Source organism: Neoarius graeffei, chromosome 3 (genome assembly GCF_027579695.1).
Source record: "Neoarius graeffei isolate fNeoGra1 chromosome 3, fNeoGra1.pri, whole genome shotgun sequence".
Lineage (NCBI taxonomy): Eukaryota > Metazoa > Chordata > Actinopteri > Siluriformes > Ariidae > Neoarius > Neoarius graeffei.
The window spans coordinates 50,661,611-50,684,104 of NC_083571.1; positions in this window are offsets into that span (position 1 = coordinate 50,661,611).

Consider the following 22,494-nt stretch of genomic DNA (forward strand, 5'->3'; position numbering starts at 1 on the left):
ATGACAATGAGCATGAAATGAGCATTTTGAATGAGACATTTGGTATCCAAAAATGCCCCTAGGCCTTTCCCTGCTCTCCACACAGCAAAGTTAAATGCATGAAAATGAAGTTATGGCAAACAGTGATTAATGATGAGCATGGCTTATGAAACCAGTTATACTGATCAGTTCAAACGGTATGGACAAGGAAAGAAAATAGCAACACACTAGCGACAGGTCAGCTGATGGTAGAGTCGTGGCAAAAGGCTCCGTTAGCTTAGCTTTAATATCGCCTGCACGGTTTGGCTCCTGTTGCAACTTGGCCCACGAGGGGAAAGATTTCAACCAAAGACCTTGAAAACTTTATACATTTTCCTTACTTTTCAGTGAAATTTGCCATTCTGTGTTCAAAATAAGAAAGTATGTCACCTATGATTTTGGTGTAGAGCAGAGGAAAAAAACTGGGTGGGGGAGGGGTGGTTTCTGTCCCGCTCAATCCACAGAAATAACCTCAGAGAGCAAATTATCTCGCTAGCACAGTGATTTTCTAAGATGGACACAGTGCCGAAGATGAAAATGACAACTCCCAATGTGTCGTGTCAAACGGCTGACTAGCTGTATTGGAGCTATTAGAGAGCAGCAACTGCAAGTTGTGCGGATTCGTCATTCTACATGACATGCTTTGCAGGCTGCTTTAGAACATCCCCACACCAAAACGAGCTATATCAGTATTTACTCACCACAGAAATCAGTTTAACCTTTAACTGAACCACATTCCTATCTGTAATTAAATTTTAAATCTTCATATTAGTGGAGCCCCAGAGGCATAGAGTGTGGAGACATAAAGAAACCCATCGGGTTGTTTTCTGATGGTTTTGGTCCTGTGTGTGCGTGCCTGCCACCACAGGAAACCCAACAACTAGTGAAGTAGAGCAGTAGTCAGGACAGGGAAGGGACAGAGCAGGCTATACTTCCTTAGGAGGCTGCGGTCCTTTAACATCTGCAGGAAACTCTTGTGGATGTTCTATCAGTCTGTGGTCACCAGTGTCCTGTTTTACACCGTGGTGTGTTGGGGGGGCAGCATGTAAGAAGGACACATCCAGGCTGGACAAACTGATCAGGCGGGCTGGCTCTGTGATCGGCATGAAGCTGGACACTCTGGTGACGATGGCAGAGAAGAGGTCTATGGACAAACTATTGAACATCATGGACGATGCCAGTCACCCTCTGCACACCGTCATCAGCAACCAGAGGAGCCTGTTCAGTGACAGAATGCTCCTTCCCAAGTGCAGGACGAACAGACTTAAAAACTCCTTTGTCCCTCACACCATCAGACTGTACAACTCCTTTCTGGGGGTAAGGAGGGGTAACAGGAGGACAGAGGATGGGAAGGAGCAGTAGCCTAGCCTAACAATAAGCAATACTGGACAATGTGCAATATAAAGTGCAATATCCTGCTGTCACCCCCCTCTTTTTTTCCCCTCCTTCCTCTCTTCCCCATACAGTGGTGCTTGAAAGTTTGTGAACCCTTTAGAATTTTCTTTATTTCTGCATAAATATGACTGAAAACATCATCAAATTTTCACACAAGTCCTAAAAGTAGATAAAGAGAACCCAGTTAAACAAATGAGACAAAAATATTATACTTGGCCATTTATTTATTGAGGAAAATGATCCAATATTACATATCTGTGAGTGGCAAAAGTATGTGAACCTTTGCTTGCAGTATCTGGTGTGACCCCCTTGAGCAGCAATAACTGCAACTAAATGTTTCCAGTAACTGCTGATCGGTCCTGCACACCGGCTTGGAGGAATTTTAGCCCATTCCTCCATAAAGAACAGCTTCAACTCTGGGATGTTGGTGGGTTCCCTCACATGAACTGCTCACTTCAGGTCCTTCCACAACATGTCCATTGGATTAAGGTCAGGACTTTGACTTAGCCATTCCAAAACATTAACTTTATTCTTCTTTAACCATTCTTTGGTAGAATGACTTGTGTGCTTCGGGTCGTTGTCTTGCTGCATGACCCACCTTCTCTTGAGATTCAGTTCATGGACAGATGTCCTGACATTTTCCTTTAGAATTCGCTGGTATAATTCACAATTCATTGTTCCATCAATGATGGCAAGCCATCCTGGCCCAGATGCAACAAAACAGGCCCAAACCATGATACTACCACCACCATGTTTCACAGATGGGATAAGGTTCTTATGCTGGAATGCAGTGTTTTCCTTTCTCCAAACATAATGCTTCTCATTTAAACCAAAAGGTTCTATTTTGGCCTCATCTGTCCACAAAACATTTTTCCAGTAGCCTTCTGGCTTGTCCACGTGATCTTTAGCAAACTGCAGATGAACAGCAATGTTCTTTTTGGAGAGCAGTGACTTTCTCCTTGCAACCCTGCCATGCACACCATTGGTGTTCAGTGTTCTCCTGATGGTGGACTCATGAATATTAACATTAGCCAATGTGAGAGAGGCCTTCAGTTGCTTAGAAGTTACCCTGGGGTCCTTTGTGACCTCGCCGACTATTACACGCCTTGCTCTTGGAGTGATCTTTGTTGGTCTACCACTCCTGGGGAGGGTAACAATGGTCTTGAATTTCCTCCATTTGTACACAATCTGTCTGACTGTGGATTGGTGGAGTCCGAACTCTTTAGAGATGATTTTGTAACCTTTTCCAGCCTGATGAGCATCAACAACACTTTTTCTGAGGTCTTCAGAAATTTCCTTTGTTCATGCCATGATACACTTCCACAAACATGTGTTGTGAAGATCAGACTTTGATAAATCCCAGTTATTTAAATAAAACAGGGTGCCCACTCACACCTGATTGTCATCCCATTGATTGAAAACAGACTGACTCGAATTTCACCTTCAAATGAACTGCTAATCCTAGAGGTTCACATACTTTTGCCACTCACTGATATGTAATATTGGATCATTTTCCTCAATAAATAAATGGCCAAGTATAATATTTTTGTCTCATTTCTTTAACTGGGTTCTCTTTATCTACTTTTAGGACTTGTGTGAAAATCTGATGATGTTTTAGGTCATATTTATGCAGAAATATAGAAAATTCTAAAGGGTTCACAAACTTTAAAGCACCACTGTATCTTATTCTTTTTGTATACGTAAATACTTAATTTATTTTAATTTATCTAGAAGTTTTCCTCTCTTTCTTTTCTCTGTTTATCTGTAATAATGATGCTGCTGGAATCTTAATTTCCCTGAGGGAACCCTCCCAAAGGGATCAATAAAGTTTTATCTAATCTAATCTAGTGAGTAACTTGTCACTGTTGTCGCCCGACATTTTGTGCAACATAAGGAAACAGTATAGTAACTATAATGGTAGAAAAATAAAACAAAAGAGGCTGGCTATGATATAATAAAATTCTACAACCCAGAAACAGATGGGAGCTCCGCTTTTAGGCAGTGCCTCTATATATTAGACTCATAAATTACAGCTTGAATAGGTTTGCCTTATGTCAGTAAATATTCTCTGATAAATAAGCTTGTATGCGAGAATGGTCAAAAATGTTATTTAAAAAATACACAAAACAGTCCAATTTCGTTCAACAGTTTATTTTAATCGGGGTTCGTTCACTTTTTAAAAGTAAAATTCAAGCACTTTCAGGGTATCTAAACCAAACATTTTTAGACTCTCAAAACCTTTATCATCACACAAATTGATGTATAAATACAACTGCAAAAAATTAAGTTGATAGAATTAATTTACACCTTCAGCAATCAGTGTATATGGATACATGTTTATTTTACCAGCTGTTCCTATTAACTTTATATGATTTGATCATGATTATTTAATGCTTGCTAATTTCCAGAGTAAGGGATCAGCAGAGGTTTATCTAACCAACAGAGATTTCTCTAGCTATGAATGATGGGCAAACACAAGAAAATAACTTTCCTTTTTTGAATTTTTAATGGTGTCAAAGAACAGGCAACCTTTAAATCATTAAAAAATACAATTTGCATGTTTGCATACAACAGCAAGTAATATATTATATAATAATAGGAGCTTAAGTTTGACTGGTGGAACTATCTGCTGTAATTGTTATAATCTAGAAAATGTCGAAAAAAAGACTCTTTCCTTGTGTTGCTATTGTTTGATATGTAGTAGATTTTTAGCTTCCGTTTTCATTTACAAACTGCCATTTTATCCACAATTCTCAAGACCATAGCTGCCTGATAACAACCATCAGAACATTTCTTGCATCTTCTGATATCTTCATATAACACTTAGGGCTTCAAATCAAACTGATCTCTGATCAGTGTTCATGTCTGTGTGAGTTTGCTGTTTATGAACCCTGAGCTGCTCCTTACAGACCAGTACACACAGCAGGGGGTCCGAGATCACTCTCAAACTGATCAAAGAGGCTGAGAAATGTGAAGGTCTATAAAAGTAAATTGGACCGTAGTTAATTTCTCAGATAAGCACAAGGCCAGCTGTTGTGCAGAAAGTGATAAGTGTGAGTGTAGATACTATCAGCACTGCTGAGCCGGGCTTGATATGGTCAGATGCAGGAGAGGCTTTGCAAGTGAGGATGCATGTGATGACTAAAATGAAACAAGGCAAAAAGCTAAAAATCACACTGATCCACATATCTGTAAACTGTAATCCGAAGGCAATCAGCCACAGAATGATACAGGAAATGGTGGAGCAGAGAGGAGAGAAGACATGAGCAGAGCAGAGCTGGTTTTTGAGAGAAAGCGTGTTTTTCAGAGCTACAAGCTGGTGGAGGAAAAGACCACCAATTCTAAATGTCATAAATAAATGCACTGATATAGTCTTGGTAGTTATTAAATATTCATATCTGGCAGCTTTTAAAGTTTTTAATGATCTTGTCACACTGAACTTTACAAGGCTGTCTATTGCATTTGATGCTATAATTGCACTCAGGAGCAGCTCAGCCAAGTCACTGATGATGAGGATGATGATGAAGGCTGAAATTTGGCTTCCATGTTTGTGGAGAGTGTAAAGAACATGAAGAGCCCAAATCAAAGCTGGCAGGCTTACACACACACCAGCGACAAGGGAGATGCTGATCATCAGGCATTCATCATAACCACGAAGATAAATGGTTGGATTACCATCATTAACGCTGAAATACCCGAACTCAAAATATATGTCGTCCATGATCACAAGGTATGAAGTGGTATCGTAGCAGAACAGCCTTGAAAAACAAATCACAGTGAGACAGAGTGTGTACTGTGTAGTTTATGGGTGTGTAAAGTGCAAGGTTTCTACAAGTTTATAACGGCCACTTACTAAAGTCACAGACAGCCCACTGAGATGAAAATCTGCTGAAGCCACGAGAAGGATGCACCACAAGGAAACCTAGATGAAAATGACATGGTGAAAAGTGCTGCTCTTAGAATTTTTCTTTTTTTTTCTAATGCCTTTTCTGGCTGAGTTAAAATGAATAAACAAATGCACAAATGATTATTAACAAAACTGTTATGATCTGCTACAGAATGCATTAAGGCTTCTACACATGAAAAAATGTTAGTCATCGATGGTTATTTGTCATGACACAATGAAACATATTTAAGAAACATTCAGTAAATAACATTTTGGTAAAGGGCGGCACGGTGGTGTAGTGGTTAGCGCTGTCGCCTCACAGCAAGAAGGTCCGGGTTCGAGCCCCGTGGCCGGCGAGGGCCTTTCTGTGCGGAGTTTGCATGTTCTCCCCGTGTCCGCGTGGGTTTCCTCCGGGTGCTCCGGTTTCCCCCACAGTCCAAAGACATGCAGGTTAGGTTAACTGGTGACTCTAAATTTACCGTAGGTGTGAACGTGAGTGTGAATGGTTGTCTGCGTCCATGTGTCAGCCCTGTGATGATCTGGCGACTTGTCCAGGGTGTACCCTGCCTTTCGCCCGTAGTCAGCTGGGATAGGCTCCAGCTTGCTTGCGACCCTGTAGAACAGGATAAAGCGGCTAGAGATGATGAGATGAGACATTTTGGTAAAATGATATCAAACTGCATTCACGCTAACCAGTGAATTAAGTAATATCACATGAACAAGATTGCTGTTGTACTGAATATGACACAGCGTGACTGTGATTTAGCTGCAGGTAATCAGCCATGTGAATATTCAGTACAACAGCGTTATTGTGAGTGTGATGTTGCTTTTATATAACAGTTCTCTAAACAAGAACTTATTATTCAGTAATTTACATTTCAGACACAATATGGCTAATTATTCTACATCCAGGCAACTTTTTCACTCATCTTCAACTCGTTCAATATCATGTTAGCTGAATGGAATACATGTGATATACCACTCAAAGCCAGCCGATATTGTTTAAATAGTTTGTTTATTTTTGCTATGGCAGCTAAAATAGTTCCCAGTGAAACCACAGCTGGATAGAGAGTTGCGTATTGGCATGAGATGCAAAGAGTGACAGCCTGTAGTGAGTGTTTTAAAAATTTCAGTCTAAAGATATTTTGCTGTAATTGGAAATGTATGTGGGGAACAGACAAGCTGAGTGACACAAACAGTGAAATGTAACAGTGCTGTTATACCAAATATCAGCATGTATGGAATAGCACTTGTCCAATCAAATTGACGGACTGAAACTAACTTCATAATTTTCTATATTTCACAATATAATATCAGAAAATATAAATAAATCCTTTGTCTATGATATATAGATTATCAGAATGTTAGATTTGAGTAAATTTGTGTTAAAACTCAAGGTAACAAATTAAATTGAAGCAGTGAAATAATAAAGCATATAATTATTAATAATGACAAAAATATAAAAACAAAATACAGTAAATGATTATTGTAAAATTAATCGAGAGGTCAACATTTTTATATCCATAAAAATGCAACATGTTATTTGAAGTTTTCTCTTACCTGAATTCAGTGGTGGGTGGTAGAAATGAACACACACTTCCTTTCTCGCTTGCAATTTAGGAGTTAATATAAGTACATAAACACCACTACAACAAGCAATACCGTGAGACGGTTAATATCTATTGATTTTTATTTATTTATTTATTTTAAGAGCACCTCCATGCACTCTTAGACACTTGTGTATGTGAAAAATGATTGTGTAGATTAGACAGGGAGGGATATACGGTACGGTATGTGTCTGGGTGTATTTACTTTTTTTTTTTCTTCTTTCAGATCTGATCTGTGTGGCTTGTAAGCAGCTGAAATGCTGCCACACAAAGACCTCCCTTCCAGATGCACACACCTTTTTCTCTGAGGTCATACAGGAATATCTTGCTCCCATACTGTCATCAAACAGAATGATATAAAACATGCAACTATATGAAAAAAAGGAAAAAAGAAATAAAAGAGCATAGTTTGTTAAATTTCCCCCGGTTCTTCATCAGAGGTCAGTGTCGAACCACAGCATCACTCCTGACTGGATATTTTTGTTTGTGGATTGTTTCCCAGCTCACCCATAACACTGAAGTTAAAAATCTCAGATTCACTTGTACCAGTGCCACACACATTAACATTCAAATAACTTGTCAGTGTCACTGCTGTGTTAAGAAATATCCACCATGAAAATAATATCTAGTCAGCTGTGGTGGTTCCTTTCCACTGTTGGACAGGAAGAAGGTGGGTGACAAATACTGCAGAGCAATAGATCCATTACAGTCAGTAACTGTACACTTACAAAGCACACCAGGTATAACTGTAAAATGGCTAATGAGTATAAATACAAGGTAAGTGTTATATAAAAACTAAGATTAGGATATGTTTTACTTGCAGTAAAATAGTACTATACATTGGCCTATTCAATGTATATTAACCCAAATTTTTTATAGGCTACACACTCTCCTGTCAAGTCCAATTTGTTGCTGGTAGCTTTTAATCTCATCTGACAGCATTCAACATCTTAAACCAGTGTAGGTGTGGAAGTACTCCACTCTGCCCTTTATCTTTAATGTCTGAAACAAATACTGAATATTAGTTGGACATTCATAATAATTATGATGTTAATTAAGATGTTAAAAGTCTGTAACTGTTCTGAGCATGAGCCTTTTGCCTGGATATCTGTGGCTGGATGTTTGCTGTAATACGGTGTATCACCTCAGGTAAAAGATATGATCAGCATGTTGCATATGCAATGTAAATGGTACAGTCATGAGTGTCAGTTAAAAGACATTCAAGAAAGTAACATCTTAAGTAATACACCACATGTACACCACTCTGCATTACCTGCAGAGACAGAACCAACTGAGAGCCAAAGTCTGCAGAAGAATCGTGGAAGTTCTCAAGGTTCTTGGAGAGTAAATTTGTTGCTCATTAGATGATGTTTGCTTTGAGCTGTTCTCGGAGTTCTACAAGGTAAGTTGGACTGGCAGGTAAGTTACTCATTCTACTGTCCACATAGATGCTTGTATCCTCCATTAGACTTTTAACTGCACTGCTGACTCTGATGCCATTGTTTACAGGTGCACGTGACAGTGTATCAGCTGGAAGCGATGTCTTACCGGGAACATGGTGGATTGTGTAGGAGTATGCCATGAATCTCATACGGAATCTCTGGGTCCATGGCGGTAGATTGGACAGTGCTTGATTTCCTAACAAACTGACCAGAGGTTTGTGGTCTGTCTCGAGCCTGAAATTCTGTCTGTGAGAAATGAGAGAGTCTTTGAATCTTTCACATCCCCATGAAGAGCCAAGAGCTTCTTTTTTTGACTTGTGCGTATCTCTGCTCAGTCTCTGTTCATAATCGAGAGGTGTACGCAACTGGCCTCCATTCATCCTCTTCCCATTGCAGGAGAACTGCCCCCAGCCCAGATGAAGACGCATCAGCTGACCATTTCAGCTCCTTGTTCAGGTCGTACAGGGTTAGAACAGGACGGGATGAGAGTTCCCGCTTCAGATGGTCAAAGGCGTTTTGCTGAGCATTGCTCCACACCCATTCATTTTTCTTTGAAAGCAGGGCGCTCGATGGCTTGTCTTTCTCTGCTAAATGAGGGATGAATTTCCCAAGATGAGTGACCATGCCAAGGAAACTATGAAGTTCGCTGACACTGGACGGCTCTCTCATGTCCAGTACAGCACTGGTCATCTCCGGGTCGGGTTTCACTCCACTGGCAGATATCAAATGACCCAAAATTTTCACTTCAGTCCGGTTTAGCTCACACTTTTCTAGGTTCAGTGTGATGCCCGTGTTCTGCAGTCTTGCCAACACGGCATGCAGTCTTTCATCATGCTCGTCCTGTGATATGCCCCATATGACCACATTATCAGTGTGGCACACTGTACCTGGGAGTCCCTCCAGAACAAGTGACATCCAGTGCTGGAAGTGTTCAGGAGCTGATGTAATTCCAAATGGTAGCCGATGAAAATAAAAGCATCCAAATGGTATTATAAATGTGGTGTATTTGGCAGACTCCTTCAAAAGTGGCACCTGCCAGAAACCCATATTTGCATAGAGTTTGCTAAAGACCAGTGCTCCAACTAACATCCCTAATGTCTCCTCCACTGAGGGAAGAATGAATTTCTCCCTACACACCACCTCATTTAGTTTAGTTAGGCCCACACAGATTCTTCATGAGTTATTCTTCTTGGGCACTGGCACCACAGCCATGCACCAATCTATATGCAATACCAATCTGGATATTACACCCAGATTCTCCATGTGCTCCAGCTCCTCTTTAACTTTCCCTAGCAGGGGTATTGGGACACGTCTGGGCATCAACAGGGAATGTGGTGTTGCCTCAGGTTTCAGTTTTATGGTGTATGGCTGCTGTTCCCTACCTGGACTGCTACACAATGAGGGATAAGTCTCTTTCAGCATTTGAGTGTCTATGCTGTTGAGTCTTGCTACCAGTGCCAGCTTGGTTATTGCAGGCCTTCCCAGTACAGGAGTATGAAGATCCTGGACTACATATAAAGCCTCGCTCACAACCCGCCGTACGTGCTGCTATAGACGGTCTACGGTAAAAAATTTGGCAAAACTCTGCTTGAGATTTGTGCGACACTTGCATGTGTTCAGCGCCATAGAAGGTCGCAGACTGCCCTTGGAGACTTTTGGTCCTGCACATGCAAATTCTATGGGTCTTGCGACAAATCAAGAACGCATACACTACATACGGGACCCGTACTCCTTTTGTACGCCTGAACCAAGTCAGCAGCATGGCTAGTAGGGCCTTTTTGCGATGACAGTAAGACACATGAGTGACGCATGGTCATTGTCTGAGTGGCGTGCCTCAGAAGTACTTCACAAGTATTCCACACTTGCTATTTGTGTGGTCCGCAAGACAGGAGTACATCTCACTTTCCACCCCAATGTGTGGCGTGCACACAGAGCACACGACATGCACGCACCCCACGCGACCCGCACGCGAACCGCACGTGGCACGAGGGGCAAGACTCTGGTATATATATTGGGGAGGAACCAAGGAACCAATCATGTAGTGTGTAGCATTGTAGAAGGGAAGAAGACCACATCATATGTTAATTTACCATGCAAATGTCAAATAATAAAACATGAGTATAAGGGAATAATGCATTTTATTACTGTGGCAGCGGGGGCATGGTCAAGCATCGGTCTGTGACCGGAGGGCAGAGTCAGGGAAGGTAAATGGCAGAATCACTGCACCTGATGTTGGTTAATCTGTGTTTGTGTGTCTTCCCCAGTGACCGCACCCTATATAAGGAGAGAGAGAGCAGAGGAAGGAAGCTCTCTCCCCAACCAGATGACCGGTGTGTGTGTGTGTGTGTGTGTGTGTGTGTGTGTGTGTGTGTGTGTGTGCATGGATCGTGAGAGTTTGTCTCAAGTCTGAAAAGACCCAAAGAAAGAGTTTCTTTGTGGAACTGCCATCGTTCTGTGCATGGATCGTGAGAGTTTGTCTCAAGTCTGAAAAGACCCAAAGAAAGAGTTTCTTTGTGGAACTGCCGTCGTTCTGTGCTCCACCCATACGAACTGCTACAGTGGTGCTGAAACCTGGGAAATTCGAGCACAGGAAGAACAGCCCCATGGAGTCCTCCCCCTTCGCCGACCTGGTCCACGCCCTCACCATGGCCCAGCAGAGCCAGCACCAGGCGCTAGTCACCCTCCGAAAGGAGCAGGAGCACTGGTTCGAGACCCTGGTGCTGGCACAGCAGGAAGACCGATAGGCGTTCCGGCACCTCTTCGCGCCGGCGGGGTCCACCACCTCCACCGCCACGGGCCCTTCTCCCCTCACCCTCACTAAGATGGACCCGCATGATGACCCCGAGGCCTTCCTCACGCTCTTCGAGCAGGCAGCAGAGGCCTTGGGCTGGCCGGTGGAACAGCGCATGGCGCACCTCCTCCCCCTGCTAATGGGTGAGGCGCAGCTGGCTGCACTACAGCTCCCCACCAATTGCCGGCTGGTCTACGCATCCTCCAGCGGGTGGGGCGCACCCCTGAACAACAGCAACAGCGCTTCCGCGCTCTGCGTCTGATGGAAGTCGGACGGCCGTTCACGTTTGGCCAGCAGCTCCAGGACGCCTGCTGGTGGTGGTTGATGGTCGACAACCGCAACGCTGAGGGGATCATTGATCAGGTGGTACTAGAGCAGTTCATCGCCCGCCTACCAGAGGGAGCCGCGGAGTGGGTCCAGTGCCACCGCCCGGCGTCGCTGGATCAGGCCATCGAGTTGGCGGAGGACCATTTGGCAGCTGTCCTGACGGCAGGACAGCGGACATACTCTTCTTCCCTCTTCTCTCTCTCTCCCCCCCTCTCTCCTCCTGTGTCTCGTCCTCGCCCCGTTCCCCCACCACAGAGGCGGGGGCCGGCCCCACCCCAGCCGGCCCGTCGCACCCGCTGTGCCCTCCCTTTTTTCCCTTCTGTGTCTGTCTCTTCCGCCCCCCCCCCCCCAGTTGAGTGAACCCCAAAGTGCTGGTGCAGAGAGGAAGCCCGGGCCGGTTTGCTGGCGCTCCAGGGAGCCAGGCCACCTCCAACAGCAGTGCTCAGCGATGGAAGTGGGCATGGTGGCTCGGATCCCCGATGCGCCAGGAGCTGCCCTCGATCGGGCCGGAGCGTATCGCATACCGGTGAGTATCCAAGGAGATACATATCAGGCTTTGGTGGACTCTGGCTGTAATCAGACCTCAATTCACCAAAGCCTGGTGCAAGACAAGGCATTAGGGGGAGCACAGGGGGTGAAGGTGTTGTGTGTGCACGGGGATGTTCACAACTACCCTTTAGTGTCAGTCCACATTCTTTTCCGAGGGGAAAAATTTAGAGTAAAGGTGGCGGTTGGGTAATCCTCGCCTCACCCACTCAATAATTTTGGGGACTGATTGGCCGGGATTCGGGGAGTTAATGAGCCATCTTGTGAAGAGTGCGTTCTGCCGTAATTCAGCAGGGGGAAGTCCCAGTGTTGCTTTGGCGGAAGAAGCTGTCACAGAGATGTCTACGTCATCTCCTTGTCAGAGTGAGGAGCAGCAGGCTCCTCCTCCCTCTCTCGGGGAATCCCTTGGGGATTTCCCGTTAGAGCAATCACGAGACGAGTCTCTATGGCATGCGTTTGACCAAGTGAGAGTAATCGATGGTCAAACGCTACAGCTAAACGCCACCCCGTCCTTCCCCTATTTTTCTATTATGAAGGATAGGTTATACCGAGTGACACAGGACACTCAGACTAAAGAGCAAGTCACGCAGCTTTTGATTCCAAAGAGCCACCGGGAATTGGTATTCCATGCGGCTCACTTTAATCCCATGGTTGGACACTTAGTGCAGCATAAGACACTAGCCCGACTAATGGCCCAGTTCTATTGGCCAGGGATTCGCGGCGATGTCCGTAGGTGGTGTATGGCATGCCGCGAATGCCAGTTAGTAAATCCAGCGGCCATTCCAAAAGCGCCTTTGCGCCCTCTCCCATTAATCAAGACCCCGTTCGAAAGAATTGGGATGGATCTCGTCGGGCCATTAGATCAGTCAACACAAGGGGACCGCTTTATTTTAGTTCTGGTGGACTATGCAACGCGATACCCGGAAGCAGTGCCTCTTCGCAATATCTCAGCACGCAGTATTGAAGAAGCGCTCTTCTGCGTCATCTCCCGAGTTGGAATCCCGAAAGAGATTCTGACTGACCAAGGCACCTCGTTTATGTCACGTACACTGAACGAACTGTATGGGTTATTAGGTATTAAGCTGATCCGCACCAGCGCTTATCATCCACAAACGGACGGTTTAGTTGAATGGTTCAATCGCACCCTCAAAAATATAATTAAAAAATTCGTAAGTGAGGATGCACATAATTGGGATAAATGGCTCGAACCCTTGTTATTTGCAGTGCGAGAGGTCCCCCAAGCCTCCACTGGGTTCTCCCTGTTCGAATTGTTATATGGGCGTAAGCTGCGTGGCATTCTAGATGTGCTGTGAGAAAATTGGGAGGAGGGACCTTCACCCAGTAAAAATCAAATTCAATACGTTATGGACCTGTGCGCAAAACTCCACACACTCACACACTTAACCCAGGAGAATTTGCGGCAGGCCCAAGAACGGCAAACCCGCCTATACAACAGGGGTACGCGCCTTAGGGAGTTCGCACCGGGAGATAAAGTTCTTGTACTGTTGCCCACATCGAGCTCCAAATTAATCGCCAAGTGGCAAGGACCCTTTGAGGTCACACGGCGAATCGGGGACGTCAACTACGAGGTGAGGCGAACGGACAGGGGTGGGGCGCTACAGGTTTACCACCTCAATCTGCTCAAACTCTGGAATGAGGAGGTCCCCGTGGCATTGGTGTTGGTGGTTCCAGAGAAGGCGGAGCTGGGGCCAGAGGTTCAAAAGGGAACATTGGCATCACATACCTCTCCGGTCCCCTGTGGAGACCACCTCTCCCCGACCCAATTCGCGGAGGTCGCCCAGTTGCAGACCGAGTTTTCAGACGTGTTCTTGCCCCTGCCCGGCCACACCGACCTCATAGAGCACCGCATTGAGATTCCCCCGGGGGTGGTAGTGTGCAGCCGCCCTTACAGGCTACCCGAACACAAGAAAAAAGTGGTTCGGGAAGAACTCGAGGCCATGCTTGAAATGGGCATCATTGAGGAGTCCCACAGTGACTGGAGCAGCCCGGTGGTCTTGGTACCCAAGACCGATGGGTTGGTCCGGTTCTGTGTAGACTATAGAAAAGTCAACGCGGTGTCTAACTTTGACACGTGTCTAAATGCCTTGTATTGATGAGTTGCTCGATCGACTAGGCATGGCTCGCTTTTACTCGACACTGGATTTGACAAAGGGTTATTGGCAGATCCCCTTGATTCCATTTTCCCAAGAAAAAATGTCCTTTTCCACACCATTTGGCTTATACCAGTTTGTCACACTTCCTTTTGGGCTGTTTGGGGCGCCCGCTACATTCCAGCGACTGATGGATAGGGTCCTCCACCCCCATGCCACCTATGCGGCTGCGTACCTCGACAATATCATTATTTATATTAATGACTGGCCGCGGCACCTACAACACCTGAGGGCCGTCCGTAGGTCGCTGAGGTGGGCGGGTCTCACAGCCAACCCAAAGAAGTGTGCGATTGGGCGGGTGGAAGTCCGGTATCTGGGCTTCCACTTGGGCAACGGGCAGGTGCGTCCCCAAATTAACAAGACAGCAGCAATTGCGGCCTGCCCGAGGCCCAAGACCAAAAAGGGGGTGAGACAGTTCCTGGGGCTGGCTGGCTACTATCGTAGGTTTATACCTAATAATTCGGACGTCACCAGCCCACTGACTAATCTCACTAAAAAGGGGGCACCAGATCCGGTCCAGTGGACGGAGCAATGCCAGCGGGCTTTCTCTGAGGTGAAGGCTGCACTGTGCGGGGGGTCACTGTTACACTCCCCTGACTTTTCTCTCCCCTTTACATTGCAGACAGATGCGTCGCACAGAGGGCTGGGGGCCATTCTGTCCCAGGAGGTGGAGGGGGAGGACCGCCCCGTCCTGTACACAAGCAGGAAGCTGTTGGTGCATGAGGGGCGCTACAGCACCATCAAAAAGGAGTGCCTGGTGATCAAGTGGGCGGTCCTCGCCCTCCGCTACTACCTCCTGGGGCGCTCTTTCACCCTCTGTTCAGACCACGCGCCCCTCCAGTGGCTCCACCGCATGAAGGATGCCAACGCGCCGCTCACCTGTTGGTATCTGGCACTCCAGCCCTTTAATTTCAAGGTGGTCGTGGCAGACTTCCTCTCCCGTCGGGGGGTCAGCTGCAGGCCGGACAGCTGCCCGGCCTGAGTCGGGCGGCGGGGATATGTGGCAGCGGGGGCGTGGTCAAGCGTCGGTCTGTGACTGGAGGGCGGAGTCAGGGAAGGTAAGTGGCAGAATCACTGCACCTGATGTTGGTTAATCTATGTTTGTGTGTCTTCCCCAGTGACCATGCCCTATATAAGGAGAGAGAGAGAGCAGAGGAAGGAAGCTCTCTCCCCCACCAGACGACTGGTGTGTGTGTGTGTGTGTGTGGATAGTGAGAGTTTGTCTCCAGTCTGAAAAGACCCAAATAAAGAGTTTCTTTGTGGAACTTAATCCTGGCCTGCCGTCTTTCTGTGCTCCACCCATACGAACTGCTACAATTACATTGTAAAAAGTCCCATCTAAATAGTCCAACAGTTTGAGCACTGAAACACACTTTGACTCTGACTCTGAGCTACTGTCCTGCTCCTACTCCTGCTGAGTGGTGGTACAGGGTGTTGGGATATCTTTGTCCTTATCACTGAGCATGGCACAATGGCCTGACAGCGATGATGGGATTGGAATGTCCTCACTTCTGGGTGTTGTTAGCTGAAACATACATGAAAATTATGTAACCTACTTCAGCTCACACTATTAAGAGTAACCGCTGAAGTTTACAGATGCCTATACCACTATATGTTTACCTTCTGGACCAGCACATCAAAAATATTAGGCTCGCTACTGGAGAAAGGGGTATCAGAAATTGCATTGAGTAGAAGAGCAAAAACGCACACCACTCACAGGTAAGTTTTATGTGTATTGTATTAATGCATAAACAAGAACAAAAATAAATAAATAATAATAATAAAATTAGAATGTCCTTCAGTGCATGAAATGTCACAATATCAATCCAGAAATTAAATATATAGATCAATCGGGTGGATACCAAAATCACAGTTCTTATCTCCAATTAAGTTGGCTCGCCACAACTGCTGGAAGCTACCTCCACCAATACAGTATGAAAGTGATCACAGCAGAAGAGTCCATGCACCGCTCCTGGGGTTCACAGAAGAAGGAAAACCCTAAAAAAGAAGAGACAGACAAAAAAAACAGCCAGAGGTCAAAATCCTGTACACACATACAGTGGCACTACGATCACAGCTCACGCCAATCCAGCTTCCAACCAATTTCTTCTAGTGTCCGTCGCAGAAACACAAAATCCTCGCTCAGCCAGCGGGCAAAACAATTTTGATGCTGTTGACTCTTACAATGACAGCAAGAGGAAGGTAAATGTCGAAGTTTCAAGTGCTCAGTGAGCAGAATCTGCCGCGAATGTCGGCAAGCAGCCACCTCCAGAGAGGAAAACTAACAGCGTAAAGTCACCGGCGGCTTCTGATTGGCTCAGCTTGCGCATGTGAACTCCACATGTCACCCATGTCCTTACGCATGTGAACTCCACATGCCACCCATGTCTTTATCACATGAAGGAAGAGCACATTTTGAGATAAAATCAAGTGCATATGAATAAACCTGTGTTTATTTTTTTTTATTTATAGCTATATTTAATATATTTTTGTCATAAATCCTATTTATCCATGTGTAATGAACTAAATGAATTTATTTATTTATTTATTTATTTTGCAAATAATCTATGGCCAACTAAATTAATGACTAGGATGCAGTGACCAAGGCTACAATTAGCATATATAATAGGAATTACATAAGCATATACATACTGAAATGAATGTTGAAAGCATGTGTCTTTACCTGTGAAAATACCTCTGGCAGGGTGCTGTGCCTTCTGCCAGCTTGAAGGCATACTTCTCCCTGTCTGTGCAAGGCTTGCCGGTGCTGCTACCATCATCATCAAATTCTTCCTCCTCCTTCCCCTCTGCTATTTCAGGCTGGGTTACTTCACTTTTTCTCGCTTCTTCTTGGGTCCTATTTTCTAAACTTTAAACTGAAAATTTTTCCCACAAAATATCCAAGGTTCTTCAGTTGAAAGACAGATGCAGAATGCTGCAGACATGCTGGTTTTATACCCACTCCTGGCTTGCGTCACATGCAAGTCATGAGTGATTGTAACGAATGCAAGTCACGCGCACTCCACACTCACTGAATACACACTGATCACGTGCGTCAGACATACACTTTCCACAGGCTAACAGCGCAATTTTTCCCATGCCTCGAGCAAGTCAGGCATGCAACCTGTACTTGACAAGTACTTTGCCTGTACTCCTCCCCCAAACTTTCCCCTGGGTTCACTGCGACCCTGCTGCGAGCTACCAAACCCTGCGACCCGTACGTGTCCAAAACACTTACGGCGGGTTGTGAGTGAGGCTTAAGTCTTCTTGAACTGTGCACTCACTCTTTTTAAGTGATTCTTTAGCCACTCCAATGACAGTGAGGCGACGGCCACCAGGACTGAAAAGTGGCTTTTCAGTCTGTGTCAGTGGGCATGTGACCATACTCTAAAATGTTTTTGTAGGTCTGATGTGGGATGACTGACATGTCCGCCCCAGTATCTATCTTAAGCCGCTGGGTGGCACAGTGGTGTAGTGGTTAGCACTGTCGCCTCACAGCAAGAAGGTTCTGGGTTTGAGTCCAGTGGCCAATGGGGGCCTTTCTGTGTGGAGTTTGCATGTTCTCCCCATGTCTGCATGGGTTTCCTCCGGGTGCTCTGGTTTCCCTGACAGTCCAAAGACATGTGGTTAAGTTAACATGGGGCAGCCTTAGGCTGAGGTACCCTTGAGTGAGGCACCGAACCTCCAACTGCTCCCCGGACACTGTTACCATGGCTGCCCACTGCTCTGGGTACGTGTGTGTGCTCATTGCTCACGTGTGTGCGCATGTGTGTGTTCACTGCTTCAGATGGGTTAAATGCAGAGAGGAATTTCACAAGTGTATGTGTGATGAATAAAGTTGTTGTTCTTCTTTTTGTTTCTGGATCTTTATATCCACTGACCATGGATCTGTCCCAGCCTCAACAGAACCCAGGAAGAGACCTTCGGTCTGTACATCAAGTACTGCATACACTAATTTGGCTATCCTACAAACTTTTTGAAAGTGGCCTTTCTTTCCACATATGTGGCATACTACATTCTTGGCAGGACACTGGCATTTCGGGTAAGCTGTGTTTCCACACTTATGGCATGTTGATCGCTCTGACTGATCCGGTTTTGCCTCTGGCCCTCCATGCTTGGTCTGTGTGCATGGCTTAGGCTTTCCAGACTTTTGCTTTTTATTTTTGAATGTTACAGCATCCACTTCCATGGTGCTTTTGACACTCTGAGCATCAGTGCTTACGTCTGACTGCTGTCTCCTAACAGCTTCAGATTGCCTTGCCATAGTGACAGCTTTCTGCAAAGTTAAGTCTTTGTCTAATTGCATCTTTTCAGATAAAGCTGTGACTCTCAATCCTACTACCAATCTGTCAGGAATCAGTTCATCATTAAGTGAGCCATAATCACAGCTTTGGGCAAGAGTGTACAAAGCAGTGATAAATGAATCCACCATTTCTGTTCCTAACTGCACTATTCTGTTAAATTTCACCCTCTCAGAGATAACATTCTTCTTTGGGACAAAATACTTGCCAAAAGCTTCTTTAACAGATTTGTATTCCTGTCTTTGAGCCTCAGTTAAACTTTGTCCGTGCAGAATGTCATCCGCCTTATGACCCATACAGTAGATGAGGGTGTTTACCTGATTAGCCTCAGACGAGAGATGGAGGTTGCTAGTGAGTCAGAACCATTCAAAACGGCGTATCCATTTCTCCTGCTCCAGTGGTTTTGCAAAGGTGAATGCTTCGGGTGGTTGAATAGTGAAAGCGGCTTTTGGTGTTATGTTGGGTTGAGGCAGTGATGCTGTAGGTGCCTGCCCACTGCCTTGCGCAGATCCACTCCTTTCAGTGCTGCTCATCCTAGTGCCTGAGACTAGCTGGCTTGCTGCACATTAGTTAGCAGGTTATACTTTCTTTAAAAACTGCCACTTATGTTCCTCTCCCAACAACAAAAACTCTCAATGGCTGCTTCCACTTGTGTGGCATTACGCTCACTTCTGACACCATGTTATGCTGATGAAGGTAGAAATAACACAGCTGCAGAGATTAAGAAAGTTCTTGCACTTTACTGAACTCTCATGTGTCTCACATTGTCTGCATGACTCCCGTGCATAAATCATTTGACCCGCCTATGACCCTTAACATCGTCAATCGCAAACTAAACTAATCCACACAACAGAAAGTACCCTGCATTGTTCAATTTAAAGTATGTATGTATTTATTTATTTATTTTGTGTCTGTGTGTGTGCGCGCAAGTGACAGCGCAGTGCTGACGTCACACAGCATGGTGGAGCGCCGCGTATGCGCACTTTGGGGAAAGCCCTGATATATAATTATAGCCCCTCTAGCGTGGTGCCTGTGTTACTGTTCCCCTGTGGGATGCAGTGTTCCACTGGGTCACTAGGTGTCCCTGTCTTTGTCTGGAGTGTGCGTTGCAGGGTTGTGCAGAGTGGCTGGCCATCAGCTGATCGAGCTACACCTGGGCCTGCTGTAGCCCGTCTTTAAATCCCAGGCTGCTGCAGTTGGTCTCTCTCTCCACTCACTTGCCTGCACAATCTGTCTGGGGGAGGTCTGCATTGCCAGCAGACCAGACAACAGCAGAGGCGTTTTAGATTTGAGACTGATCTACATTTATTTTTGTAGATCTACATATCTTTTACAAATAAATCATTTTATCTATATTCTACCTCTTGTGTTGCCTCCCATTTTTGTCGTAGTCTTGAGCCAAACTGTGAAAAAAGTCAATGTTTGGTGTGATGACCCTTTGCTTAAAAAAAAATATATATATATATATCAGTCTTATGTAAAGTAAGTGCAGTTTTACAAAGAACTGAGCTGTAGGTTTTACTGATCATCTTACGGAATCTGCCGCAGTTCTTCTGGAGACTGTCACACTCTCTTCTTATTTTTGCAGAAAAAAAAGCTCATGTAATATCCTACTTTCTTTCCTGATATACAAACATTCTGTCACATTTTTTTTTTTTGCTGGAAAACTTGTGTATATATGGGGCTCCCTCCCACATTCGACCCCTTCCAGTTTGTTTACCGGCCAAACCGCTCCACTGAAGATGCCCCATCTCCTCCACTCTTCATCTGAGCCTTGCACACCTGGAGGAGAACACCACTCATGTGCGGATGCTGTTCCTGGACTTCAGTTCAGCGTTCAGTACTGTCATTCCACAGCATCTGGTGAACAAACTGGGTTCCCTGGGCTTCAGCACCCCCCCCCGTGCAACTGGCTGCTGGACTTCCTCACTGAAAGACCACAGTCACTGCGGGTCAGACAGAACACCTCCAGTGTCATCACCCTAAGCACAGGCTCCCCTCAGGGCTGTGTCCTAAGCCCCCTGCTGTTCACTCTGATGACACACGACTGTGTCCCCAAGGCTACCAGCAACCGCATTGTGAAGTTTATAGACAACACAACAGTGGTGGGCCTCATCAGGGACGATAACGTCCTGGCCTATAGAGAGGAGGTGGAGCAGCTGGTGGGCTGGTGCAGGGAAAACAACCTGATCCTGAATGTGGACAAAACTAAAGAGATCATTGTTGACTTCAGGAAGAACCAGCCCAGCCATGCTCCACTTCTCCTCAACAACACGGCCGTGGAGGTGGTCAATAGCACCAAGTTCCTGGGGGTGCACATCTCAGACAACTTCACCTGGTCTGTGAACACTGCATCACTGGTCAAGAAGGCACAGCAACATCTGCACTTCCTGCGTAGGATAAGGGGAGCCCACCTGCGCCCGCCCATCCTCACTACATTCTCCAGAAGCAACACTATAAAACTATATCAGGGAGCGACATAGCATGAGCGAGCAATGTAGCAGGTAGCTGTAAGTCATGATAAAGTGCGCTCATGTACAGAATCAACTTATAGTGTTGCATACTGAGTGTTTACATTAAATGTGTGTATTTTGATATGGTTTTCTTGGCCCAGAGGGGAGAAAAGAAGATGTGTTTGGGTCCAAGTGTGTGTGTGTGTGTGTGTGTGTGTGTGTGTGTGTGTGTGTGTGTGTGTGTAAAAGCTCACAATCTTCACACTGGAATGAGAGTGAAAAAGTTTGTTTTATTCTGAGATATTTGAGAGTTATTTAAAAGTGTTTATAAATGCAGTTTTTGTTCATGAATGGACTGTACTTAGGAAAAAAAAGCAACAAAATATGGAATACAAGTGTTTGATGGGAAGAAAGTATCTTTTTTATTTTTCCAGAATTATTATTAAAGCATTTTTCACAAATTGCTACCGTCGTTTTGCCGGTTTGTTTACATTCTAAGCGGAAGTGATTTTTTTGGACGTTTTGTGTAAAATTAAATTTATCAACTAACTTATTTCATACTTCCGGTCGATGCCAGTGTGGCAACGGGAAAATAGATAAAGTCATACTCCTCTATCAGACATACATGCTTCCAATTCAGCAGTGTTTTCAAACTCAGTGTCTCTCAGCAGTGTATTGACAAAGGTAGCAGCTGGTCTGCCTCTGCTGAGATGGCTGTGTGGTGGAGCCCATGTTATTGTATGATCAGCAGGCAAGGATTTATCTCTAAAAATGTGGCCAAATAACTTTAGGCATCTGATTCTACAGATGTCTGAAATGGAGCTCAGGTCTCCATAGAGCTTATTGAAGATTCATGTCCACCAGTCATTATTGTAGATCTTTCTTAGCATGCGCGTATATGTCCCGCCTAAAGATTTTTCCTCAGCTTTGGGCAGTGACCATGAGTCACATCCATATAGCAAAATAGATTCAATAGTGGCTCTGAAGTACCGTAATTTTAGATGTTCAGATAAATCACTTTTCCAGATGTTATTCATCTTATTCAGCACTTTCCAAGCAAGGGCTTTTCTCCATTGTATGTCTCTGGATTTATCACACCAGCTACCCAGGTACTTGAAATCTTGGCCGCCGGCCTCTGTGAGCGCGTGTTTAATTTCACTGTCATCCCTGGTGGTAATTGACTCAACATTGGCATTGATCAACATGGCTTTTGTTTTTCCTGCATTTAATTTCAAACCCACTTTTCTGCATTCTTCCTCAACTGCATATAGTAGTCTTTTGGCTTGTTCAATTTGAATTGAGAGTAGGTCAATATCATCTGCGAAGTCGAGGTCGCAGATGCATATTGCAGGTGATGATCTACTTATGTAGTGTCAAACCGAGATTATCTTCCTTTCTCACGACAGCCTTCCTAAGAGCATAGTCCAGGACTATTACACAAAGGTACAGAGCGAGGATATCACCCTGCATAACACCCTGAATTTTAAAATAGACTGTGTCCCCATACGGTGAAACAATTTTCACTCTCATCGTGTTGTAATTGGCTTTAACCCCTTC